This window comes from Boleophthalmus pectinirostris, unplaced genomic scaffold, assembly GCF_026225935.1.
Source record: "Boleophthalmus pectinirostris isolate CB_2022bp ecotype Guang Dong unplaced genomic scaffold, ASM2622593v1 HiC_scaffold_22, whole genome shotgun sequence".
NCBI classification, from domain to species: Eukaryota; Metazoa; Chordata; class Actinopteri; order Gobiiformes; family Gobiidae; genus Boleophthalmus; species Boleophthalmus pectinirostris.
In genome coordinates this window covers 36,668,073-36,681,134 of record NW_026571190.1, presented here as the reverse complement: position 1 = coordinate 36,681,134, position 13,062 = coordinate 36,668,073, and the positions used below count along the sequence as shown (strand labels likewise).

The 13,062-nt window shown below is 41.2% G+C and overlaps 1 protein-coding gene across 1 annotated transcript in view; it reads left to right on the top strand.

The window, feature by feature from the left end:
- znf827 (zinc finger protein 827) overlaps nucleotides 1–13,062 on the top strand; it is a 288,642-nt gene that overhangs the window by 93,875 nt on the left and 181,705 nt on the right. The gene's annotated exons all lie outside the window — the stretch shown is intronic.

The window sequence follows — 13,062 nt, the reverse complement described above, 5'->3', positions numbered from 1 at the left end:
ACCTCTTTTGTTGGAAATCAAACTCCTAAATATGGCTGGGTATATTAAGAAGTTGCTTATAAGATACATACCTCGATACATAGGCCACGATACGTTTTTTGATACTTCAAAACGTTTCCGTACAATATATTTCAAATTAATTCAATATGGTTCAGTGAAAAACAAAGACTAAATCATGACTGTGATACTAAGTCCATGAAACACACCCATTTTACTCAAAACTGTGGAAATGTCAACACAACTGTAGCTCTTACACAAAGTAATTTAGTAAAACACACCTAAAAATACTCTTGATCATATATCGATACCGTGTCATCACATTAAACGATACGATAGATCGATTCTTCAATATTTTTGCGTATCCCTACTCCTAAACAGGACCATGAAAGCTTGTATCGATCACAGGCTCCTGAAAATGTGTTTAAATCCATTTTAGACTTAGACTTTATTGATCCACAAGGGAAATTATTAGCGACGCAGTAGCTCACAGGTCTTAATATTACAATAATAAAGAGCAAAAACTATAAAAATGGTAATAAAAGCTTCTTATAAGCAGCAAAAATAAGCAAGAGATTGGTGTCAAATGTGGTATAATTATATAAATGTAAGTACAAGTACGTAAAAAACAGAAATATCTTAATATAAATCCAGTTTTATCACAGTTATATACAAGAGGTCGTAAGGAAAACGGCGCAAAGACGATATGATGACTGACAGAAACGCAGGCTCATCTGTTACATAAAGGCGAGTTGTTGTAGTTGTTGTGTTGGCGAACGTGCGCGTCGCGTCGCCACGGTAACTGCCGAACACTCCTCCGTGCACATACATGTCCAACACCCCCACGGTAAAAGAGAAACCCCCCCAAAAAAAATGCCTCTCTGTGACACGATTCGTCTTCGGCGGCATCCCGATTTCACTTGTAATTGTACTCCAGCGCATGTTACAGCCATTAACTATAGACGTTTATCGCTGAAATTAAGAAAAGACGGTGGACGGCGAGCTGTTGTCGCTGCCGGCCACTAATTAGACGTGCTTAAACCTTGAGAGTAAACGCTGGGCTCAAGGGCACGCTGGCAATAGGATTAATTTTCCTCACCCACGTCCTGTCACTTTTGTTGCGTTGTTAAAGATCTCTAACCTGTGGGCATTCTCTCCGCTGTCAGCGCTCAAACCTCCTCGCTGCGTTTTCTTTATGTTTCGAGGTATTTATCCAACATAGCAGAATCGGAATTAAAAAAAAAAAACCCTGACTTACCAATCGCACTTGACTCGAACACGTTCTGTAATTCCAAGCTTAAGTTGATGCATTAGCCTTTCTCAAACCACCATTGAGACAGAACCCGGCACGGTGAACCAAAGACTCGAGATGAGGTGATGGTTTTTCAGAGCATTGTGTTACTCTGTTTGTGTTTTAAGGTCAAGAATGGCTTTGACGCAATCGGGCCGTTGTTTGGATAAAATTTGCCGCGTTCATAGAAAGAATTCGCCGTGTTTTGCCTCAGGTACGTGGGTTAAATTTGAGAAATTACTGACTGGACCTTATACTGTTAGAAAGAACGAAATGTGTTGCTTTGTAAGATGATTTTGTGAGTACGGGCGCGCTTACGGCTCCATCGACTCCAGTTCGCTTTGTATTGAAAAAAACGTCATTTCTCTCTAGGACTGGGTATCGATTAGAAGTCGCCGATACTAGTGGTGTAACGATATCCGAGTCTCACGATACGATATCGTCACGGTATGAATCTCACGGTACGATATCGTGGGAAAGCTCACGATTAGGAATGTAACAATATCCAAATGTCTCTGTACGATATTTTCACAATTTACATCTCACTTTACGATATTTATTGCGATATTTTGTGGAGGCTAAACAGCTAAAACTGTTAATACGCTTTTTTTTCCTCTTAAAATGCCTTAATCCAAAGAACTAAGACTTAAAAGTGCTTAGAGTTGTTATTTCTTCTTGTAATCTACACTGAAATGGAGCAAAGGATCATGGTCTATGTAGTTCCCTTTATTTTTTATCTGTTGCTGCACCATAACTCTTAATTTAAACAAAGAGACTTGTGATTCGATATATTGTTTGATGGTCCACGATATTATTGTGAGAACTTTGACAGTACAATATCACGATATTTTAGTTATTGTTACATCCCTAGCCGATACGATACATACTTCAATACACAGGCCACGATACGACACATATTTTGATACAGTATGATGTGATACGATATATTTCAAATCAGTTCGATACGGTTCAATAAAAATAAAGGTTAAATCATGGCTGTGATACTAAAAGTCTTTGTTAAACCACTTCTTGTGCAAAGTTCATATGAAACACAAACATTTCAAACATCAAAACAGTGAAAATATCAAATGTGTCGCATAAATTTGTCAAAATTGGCACTGTAACACAATAATTTAGTAAAATACACCAAAAATATGATTCGATATGATATATTTTAAATCGATCCAATGCAGTTCAATAAAAAATAAAGGCTAAATCGTGGCTGTGACACTAAAAGTCTTTGTTAAACCACTTCTTGTGCAAAGTTCATATGAAACACAAACATCAAACCAGTAAAATTTATGTCAAATGTGTGGCATAAACAAGTCTTCTTCCTCTAAACAAGCAACAAAACTGTAGCGCTGTAACTAATAGGGATGTAACAATAACAATAATCGTTATATCGTATCGTCAGAAGTCTCACAATAATCTCGTGGACTGTCACAATATATCGAATTACAAGTTCCTTTGCTTAAATGCATTTTTTTTTATAGTAGCAACAGCTTATAAACATCGGGAACTACATATCCCATGATTCATTTCAGTGCAGACAACATGAAGAAATATGTTTTTTAATTGAATTCTTTGGACTATGACAGTAATAATTTCACACCAAAATCTTGTCAAGGTATTTTAAAATGCAAAAAAGTGTCCCTTGTTGCAATAAATATCGTACCATGAGATGCATATCGTGATAATATCGTACTGTGAGATTTGGATATCGTTACATCCCTAGAATATGACAGTAAATGTTGTACCAAATAACTGGTCAAAGCGTTTTATAATGTCCGTTTTGTTATTATGTATAATATCGTAATATCGTGAGCCTCAACCATATCATGAGCTTTCCCACGATATCGCAATAAATATCGTACTGTGAGGTTCATACCCTGACGATATCGTATCATGAGACTTGGATATCATTACACCCCTAGTAACTAAATAATTTGGTAAACTATACCAAAATATACTCTTGGTGATATATCGATACAGCAGCCCACGATATCGATACCGTATAATCACATTAAACGACACGATATATCAAGATTTTGAGATTTTTTTTTACACCCCTACTCCTCTCTGTAACTGCTGTCGTTAGGCTGCTCATTATGGTTTTAAATGTTTTATATTAAGCCACTCTACATGATCCTGGTGTTTCTATTTGTCTATATTTTTTTGTTATTCTGTCCACAAATACATTCCTATTCCTAATACGAAACCTGGCTCCAAATTCGCCCCATAACGTCAGAACTCCACGGGTGACGTCACACTCCCTTTGTTCATTTCTTTATACAGTCTGTGGGTGCAACAAATAATCAAATGGACCAATAATTAGCCGTAGAAGTTACCGATTCACCCTGCTACAGCTCAAATCCAATCCAACTTTATTTGTGTAGCACATTTTATAAACAGGACAGTTTCCAAAGTGCTTCAGATAGTGATCTAAAACATTTAACTCTAAAAAGTCAGCAGAATTATGTTCTAAACAAAAGGAAGTCATTGAATCAATAGATAAAAGAATAATAATCAATGAGCAAAAAAGAATAACATCAGTAAATAAAGGCAGTACTAAAAAAAAAGATAATAAATAAATAAATAAAAGAGAAAGTAAATGAAAGACACAGAAATCTGTAAATCTGGATGAGGTCCGAGACGTATTGTGAGGCCAGTCCGTTCAAAGCTTCAAAAAGAAACAATAAAAGCTTAAAATCAATTCTAAAATGAACAGGAACGCAAGAATTCGAGTAATGTGATTGCATTTTTTGCTCCCTGTTAAAAGACGTGCAGCAAATCTTACTGTATGCATCAAAAATACCCCATATCTCCTCATTTTTGCAAAGAAATTATAGACACAAGAAATATTGAGCCCAAAAAAGATATTGTTCCAGTTTTCATTTATTGAACGATAATATATATGCAGTGTTGGGGAGTAACAGATTACATGTACCAGAGTTATGTAATCAGAGTACAAATTATGAGTAACTGTATTCAGTTACAGTTACTGTTTCAGTGAGTGGTAATTGGATTACAGTTACTTTGTTAAAATAAATGGATTACACACCGGTATTTTCCTGTTTTCACATTTTGGGCTATTCCGTTTTTTTCTTTTTTTTTTTTTTTTGCCGGACTCTAAACCATATCTAAACCCACGTCCAAACCAGTTCTAAACCTGGTCTAAACCAGGACTAAATCGGGACTAAATCGGGACTAAAGCAGGACTAAACCAGGAATAAACCAGGACTAAACCAGGACTAAACCAGGACTAAACCAGGACTAAACCAGGACTAAACAAGGACTAAAGGAGGACTAAAACCAGGTCTAAACCATGTCTAAAACAGGATTTAACAGGACTAAACCATACTGTGTGGACATGTCTCCTCCTCTTCTATCAATAATATTTTAATACAGTTAAAATCTGGGCTTTTCATTTTCTTTTAGCAGATAAAACATCTTATGTGAAGATTTCCAAGTCTTTGCTTCTCTACAGCAAATCAAGTAATCCAAAGTATTCAGATTACGTTACAAGCTACATTTTGGTGTATGTAATCTGTAATCTGTAGGGGAATACATTTTAAAAGTCACCTTCCCAACACTGTATATATACGAGTTATTGTGACAGACCTATTTTTAACTGCGTTCTTGATAGTAGAAGTCAAGTATCTCTGTTTAATAAGGTTTCAATCAGAGAAATGGTTTAAATTGTGAGAATAGCCTGAGAATAGCTGTGTTTATATCTCTACAGATGTAGTGTGTCTCCATGTTCAGTATTAAAGGTCTGATGGTCGTATCTCGCCACCGGTCTTTGTGCGAGCGTTAGTGTTAATGAGGAGGCGTGTCCAGGTCGGGCTGTACTTGGCCTGTACTGGGGCTGGAGTGGGACGGTACAGGTGCATATATGGTGACGGCATCTGAACCAATCTGTGACCGCTGTGGCATTTAAAATCACTGACGGCGTGGGTAATGTCTGCAATCTTTGCCTCATTACCAGGCGGCAAAGAAAGGTGTGGGGGAAAAAGGGACCAAATTTAAAAAATATATATATGGGTACAAAAAACTGCTCAGTAGAGGCGTCGGGATTATAGAGTTTTGGATGGTCCATCACAGAACTGGCTGGGCTTGTGTTCCCCTGTAGGACCGAGCACGCGCAGTCACGTCAACCATAGTTTTCTCTGTGTTCCTTCGTTCTTTTGCCTCCGAGCAAGACCAGTGTCTTTCTTGTGCAGTCGCCATCGCACATCAGACCCGTTGATCTCCTCTCTTCCCCTGGTCGTACCCACTCCTGCTTGTCCTGGGCTGACAGTTCGCATTCGCCTGTCCCGAAACGGCGGTCCGCTCCACCCTGTCCCGAAAACGACGGTCCGCTCCCGCCTGTCCCGAAACGACGGTCCGCTCCCGCCTGTCCCGAAACGCGGTCCGCCTGTCCCGAAACGGTCCGCTCCCGCCTGTCCGACGGTCCGCTCCCGCCTGTCGGTCCGCTCCACCCTGTCCCGAAACGACGGTCCGCTCCACCCTGTCCGAAACGACGGTCCGCTCCCCCTGTCCGAAACGATGGTTCGCTCCCGCCCTGTCCCGAAACGACGGTCCGCTCCTGTCCGAAACCTCCGGTCCGCCTGTCCGAAACGACGGTCCGCTCCACCCTGTCCGAACCGCTCCCGCCTGTCCCGAAAACCGGTCCGCTCCCTGTCCCGAAACGATGGTCCGCTCCACCCTGTCCGAAACGACGGTCCGCTCCTGTCCTGAAACATGGTTCGCTCCCGCCTGTCCCGAAACGACGGTCCGCTCCACCCTGTCCTGAAACGACGGTCCGCTCCCCCCTGTCCCGAAACGACGGTCCGCTCCACCCTGTCCTCGAAACGACGGTCCGCTCCACCCTGTCGAAACGATGGTTCGCTCCCCCTGTCCCGAAACGACGGTCCGCTCCACCCTGTCCGAAAACGGTTCGCTCCCGCCTGTCCCGAAACGACGGTCCGCTCCCCCTGTCCGAAAACGGTCCGCTCCCGCCTGTCCCGAAACGACGGTCCGCTCCACCCTGTCCCGAAACGACGGTCCGCTCCCGCCTGTCCCGAAACGACGGTCCGCTCCCGCCTGTCCCGAAACCGTCCGCCCTGTCCCGAAACGGTCCGCTCCCCCTGTCCCGAAACGTCCGTCCGCCTGTCCCGAAACCCGCCTGTCCCGAAACGGCGGTCCGCTCCCGCCTGTCCCGAAACGGACGGTCCGCTCCCGCCTGTCCCGAAACGGCGGTCCGCTCCCGCCTGTCCCGAAACGATGGTCTGCTCCACCCTGTCCCTGGTTGGCAGTTCGTTCCTGCCTGTTCCGAAAACTGTAGTCCACTCCCGCCCTGTCCTGAAACGACAGTCCGGTCCCACCTGTCCCAAAATTACAATCGTCTCCCACTTGTCCCAAAATTACAATCGTCTCCCACTTGTCCCAAAATTACAATCGTCTCCCACTTGTCCCGAAACAAGAGTCTGCTCCTGCTTGTCCCGTGTCTCTCAACTGAGTTATGAGTTTCTGCTGCTGCTGCTACTGGTAACCGCTCGCATTCTTACATGTGTCCACTGCATTTGGACCCAAACAGTTCAGCGAATTATGAAATATGTTTATTGTTATGTGCATGTTTGAGTTCACCGCTTTGCGCACAAACATGGATTAAACCATTAACACATGAGGAGGGTGAATGCACGACTCGTAGAAGCATTGTGCCGCGACGACGAGCAGCACCGCGCAGACAGAGGAAGAAAACATACTTTAGGATAGTGCTGTAAGCGGCTTCGTATGAATGATCATTTTTAGTACAGATCGTGGTCAAACCAAACTGTAGAGCAGCGCTGAACCGATACAGGGAGCAGAACATATAAACATGTAATATTTTTGCATTTATCATATATTTAAAAATAAAATAAGGCTTTTTATAAGGCTTGAATATGTTACACGTCATTTCTTTCAATGAACTAGTTTGTTATTTATTTTTAGATTCTGGCGCTTCACTGAACGCTCCAGACCACGCCCTCAATCTGTTCCATTTGATATTCAGACGTGGCACACCGACTGTTTACAGCTCCACGCCCCAAACTCACGCAAAGACCAGAGGCAAGATACGACCCTGAGTCTCTTAATACGTGATACAGACTGGAGATGCGCGGATGGGCTATTTTTTCATCCGCAACCGCGACACAAAACTCATCATCCGCCCGCTGTCCATTTGCACCCAAGGTTTTGACCAATTTTCAAAACCGCACCCGCCGCCATCCGCCCATTGATTTTTAGATTTTAGAAGAATCATACAGCAAACAAACTAAAGAGCCTCGATAAAAATACAAACTCTATAGCTCATTCATTCCAAAATTCGCTCAACGTGCATGTTCGCATTCGCTTGTTGCTAAGGGTTTAACTCCCTGAGTGCGTGGGCTCAATAAACGCGCCAGTTCGTTGCTCAAGAATCTTTATTTGCCGAGATGCACTAAATAACAGGGCAATTGCTTCCTGACTCACTTCGGTCGCCTTCTGACCGTTCATTTCACATACAGTAAAACATAGACGCGCACGCAGTCACTCAGTCACGCTCACGCCACACGCCACTGTAAACACAGCACATAGGAGTAAAGACGCATATCTCAAAACACTTAACAATATAGGCTGTAATATATATATTTTTAAGTAGTTAAACCGCCACCCGCCCGAATTTAATTAAAATATTATTGTATTATTGTATTATTGTTGTAACCGCAATCCGCGCATCTCTAATACAGACATATTTGTACAGAGATGTCAGAGCTGCTGCTGCTGTGAGGACAGTTTTAGGTGCGTTTCAGCGCGTGGCCAAATATGCCAGGTGTCGGTGTTGCGATCCTGTATTACCACATGACATCACGAGGTGTAAGAGTGTGTTTTCAGTTTGAGAGAAGAGCTTAAATATGGAGACTCTGTGTGTTAAACATTGGTGAATGAAACAAAACACAGCTCCAAGTCTGTTTGTGATGAGGAAAGATCGCAATTATATATAAATATAGATATACCCTAGATAAAAACAGTCTTTTTATTATATATAACTCGCTGGTAATGCCCTACATAACCTACGGTATGGAGATTTGGGGCAATACATATAAGACGAATACAAAGCCAATCTTTACCCTACAAAAAAAGGCAATAAGAGCATCACATTATCAACTTATAACGAACCAACCAATGCATTATTTATAAACCGTCAAACGCTGAAATTTTACGATTTAGTCGACCTTTACACTCTTAAAATCATGTTCAAAGTAAACAACAATCTCCTGTCGAAATCGTTACAGAACATGTTCAAAATCCGAAAGAGTCAATATGAGCTCAGAGGCACGACCATGTTTATTAAAAAGAAAATCAGAACAAACATTATGAAATTTTGTATATCTGTTAAAGGGGTGGAGCTCTGGAACAACTGTACAGAAAACCTCAAATTGTGCACCACTTTCTTTCACTTCATAAAGAAGTTTAAATGTTTAACTCTGGACAGATACATGAAATATGAGACTTAGTTTGTGCTGTAGAACTTTGTTGTTCTGTTACTGATTAGTTTGTTTCCTCCTGCTGTATTTATGAAGATGAACTGGTGTCAAGATGAAGCTCTGACAAAGGAATAAAGGGTAAAGGCAGAATAAACTTAAACTTCAGCCTGCACCTTTTCGGTCTGTATATGTTAAATATGACTGTTTATGAATTAATGTCAAAATTTACCTGTGACCGAAATAAATAAATAAATGAAATGAAAATGAATGAAATGAAAGATTATAACATAGCTCAGAAAATAATGTTAAATGGACCCTTTAAATGATCTTCTATGCTGTATTTGTATCTGTGTGACAGTTGTAGTGTGACTCCACTTTCAGTATTAAAGGTCTGAGTCTCTTAAAACATGATCCAGGAATATTTGTACAGAAGCAGCTGCGAGGACCGAGGACAGTGTTTAGATGCATTTCAGCGCGTGGCCAAATATGAAAGGACGAGTGGCGCGACGGTGGCGAGATTGATGGAGAAAGGTTGAGCGGGGTTCAGCTCCGGGGTCGAGGCCACCGCTGCCACTCTTCCACTTAATGCTGCGTAATTAGATTGAGATCTTGAGCGCGGATGGGAGGAGAAAACCCTGGGAACATTAGATTAATTAAAAATTTATGCATAATTCATAATTAAAAAGGAATTTATAATATGAAATGATTAGCGCCCTCAGCGGCATCCTATGACCCTGGCAGGATGCGCGGGGAATGGGACAGGCTTAGTTAACCACCCTCCTCACCATCCCCACCACCGCCCCCTTTGGTCTAACGCAGCCCCACCCCACACAGATGCCCTTCCAGATGCAGTGGTGGAAGGTAACAAAACTAAAAAGGTGAAGGTACAATATTTAAGTACAAATTTTGAGTTATCTGTACTTTACTTAAAGATGCGTCGTGTAATTTTTCTCCAAGAAGATGTTATTTCTTTGTCTGGAATGTTTCACAGTTTGGTACTAAACCTTTCTATCTTCATGGAGACCAAACCAGACCAAGTTACGGGCCAGATCTGTGGAGAGGCGACCCCGCTCACAGTCAGAATGCTGTTTTTGTAGGTATTTTTGAGCTATAAAACCACCTGTAATTGAATAAATGTAAGTTAAAGCTGTTTAATGTAAACAAAAAGTTGCATAGTGCCGGTTTCACTTCGTGGAAACAGTCTGACCTCGCAGCATTAGGATTCATTTGCTCAGTGGTAGTCGGGTACTTTTTTATTTAACTAGTTGCCGCTGTTTTGGTCTTGACGTATGTAATGCACCAAATCCCGTAGGAAGAACGACAATAACGTCTTTCCACTTCATAAAATTCACCAAACGTTCTCTTTGTTCCGGCTTTAAATCCTCGATCTGGATGATGTTTTTAAGATGCTGAGAGAACTGGAAGTGAATGATGATACAGAATTGTTAAGATGCTCTGGACATTATAAAGACATTCTCTTTGCATGTTTGATTTTAATGAACTATAACATCAACCTGCCCAGGGACGACAGGTGGAAATTGGCACTGGCGCTATAACCTGATACAATACATCTCTCCTGTTAAAGTTAATGTATATTCCACACTGTTCCTGTCTCATTAAATAAATAAACTAAACTAAATCTCAGGAAGCTTTGCCAACACAGAATGTCTGTCTTCGTCTACATCCATCTCGACGCTTTGTTTACTGTTGTGCTGTTCCAAAAAAGTGACCCAGACAGACGCTTGAGTTTGACGTCATGGCTTCACAGCTCTTCACTGATTGGCCGGTGCGCAGTCTACAACTTCCGGGGTTCTTGAAAGTATTCTGATTCCTGACCTAGTCACTGGAGAGAAATGAAATTGAGCGGAGGCACTAGGTGGCGCCAGCCTGTCTACCTGATTATAAGGTGCATTAAGCGAAACAAACGGGCGACACTTGAAAATGATCCCTTAGCCCAGGTGTCGACGATCCATTGGCAGATCGTGGCATAATTTCCTCCCTGTCTTGGTGAATGTGCATTATGAATGAAAATGTGGGTGGATAATTTAAGTTTGTTTTTTTTATTTCCTCAAATATACATTGAGCAATAATGTGTTTAATGCAGCTTTGCGCACATTTGTTTACGTTTTACGAAAAGGAATTTAAAGCCATGTGACTAATTTGCATAAACTATAAGCTCCGAAAAAACAGCTCGCTCCTTGTGCAATGATGTGGTTCAGCTTCTGTCAGACAAAGTGAAAACATGCATAGCACACTCAGATGGCCGATGTCCAAAAGCTTATTTATTTTCAAAATAACGTTTCAGCAAAAAAAGTCTTCATCAGATATTTTTCTTGCTTTGGACCACAGCAAACAAAATGGTTGCCAGCCCAGGTGCCCATATACCCTCTCAATGAATGGGAGGTCCCAAAGTGAGGTCACCCAGTGAGTTCAGCCCATTCTACAACAAGAAACAACAGTTTAGATATTTACATAAAAAAACATTCTATAAAATACAGAAATAGTTTGAGTATCACAAAAAACATCTTAGATCAAACTCCACATTCAGTCCGTGAGGAGCGAGAGTCTTAAGTTGGTGAATCCAAAAGTGTTCTCTTTTTGACAGGAGCATTTCTAGATTCCCACCTCTAGGGGGCAGCTCCTTCAATGCCAGTATATCTTAAGGAAGAGATAGGATGGTTAAAATCAACAAAATGAGCCGCCACAGGATAGTTCATGTTCATGTTCAGCTTCTGTCAGACTCCGTGAGGCTCCTGACTACAGTCGCCATAATGCTCCAACAATCCATCAAGCGGTGCGGCTTTGTCGTTTACCAAAGTCGTACTAAAACATTTTGACAGATTTTTGAGCGCCGTGTACCACATAAAATCGGTTCGAGGTCAGTAAACGCAACCAGAATTAATACATAACGCGCACTGTCGATTTTTGAGAAAATGAAAGGATTTTAAGTGCGCCTTATAGTCCGAAAAATATGATACTTTTACTTGAGTACTCATTTGCCCCTATATCTGTACTTTTACTTCAGTAACAACACTGAATACTTCATCCACCACTGCCCCCGGGTGCCAGCTCCACTCCACTCCCAGACTGCACAATGGAGCCCGGCCTCGTCCCACAGGAGCCAAAATGGCGGCCCACAATGTCAGCCCAGTGTCAAGTGGCGTACATCTTAGTCAGGGCATCTTTCAAGGAGAATGAGGAGGAAATAGGAGACACGAGGAGATCTGTCTTGAATGTGTGTGGGGGCTGTTTTTTTAATGAACGCTCCGGCTTTGATCGCGGAGTCCTTTTTCCAGAGTGGGCCAGTGTTGGAGTTGGAGGGTTACAAAAAGAAGGTCAGGCTGAGTTAATTTTAGCAGAAGCGCACTTTAATCCACTTTTTTTCTGTTTTTAATTACTACCAATCTCAGTTTTATCTACGGGGCAATTTCCTTTTCAAAGCAGCAAACCTACGATGGTCCATTAACACCACTTATACCTGGACTGTTTTGATTTAATATCTAATTGTGATTATTGTAGTTTGGAGTTTGATTTTCTGTTCACGGTTTAAAAACAAGAGAAGTTCAAACGTGCAGTGGAGATTAAATCAAATAAGTATTGGCTAATTGTGGCGATTCAAATATTCAGCAGGCATAATGTGTACTTTATAAAACATTACGGGCAAATAGACGAAGAACTCACTTTTTTTTTTGCTTTAACTTTTTAAATATTCAGCACACTTTTATTTTCAAGTGTCAAATTTAACAGTAAACAATTGCAGCGTTGATCCTATTGGCCTTTCTCTTCTGTGGCTCATAGTTAAAGAATCAAAGAGATGAGGTTTTGATTTTTTTGTTGACTCCTTACAGCATTTCCAAATATATGAAGAAAGAAATACGGAATTATGTAGCAAAGGAAAAAATATAATATAAAAAATAAAGAAAAAAACAGGGGTGGGCATTTATTTTTTCCATGGGGCCACGTGAGACAAAAACCTTAACTCAATTCTGTATAATATTAATTGTACGCACACGTCTCAGATCATTTTGTACGTGAATAAAAGCTTTGATCCATCCATGAGGTAAAATTTTAAAATATGTTTATTTTGTAATTCCAAATTGGCTTAAACTGGCCAGTTAGAGTCAATCAAAGGACTGTATGGGGCCCAGGAGCTGTACAATGCTCAGGTTTGTATAAAATGTGCCCAAGCAAAGGGCGGCTACTTGAGCTACATGAGCATTTGAATATAAAATATAGATTAAAAAAGGTAGAGTTTAACATTTCTTTTTAAATTTGTGTCTAAATTTT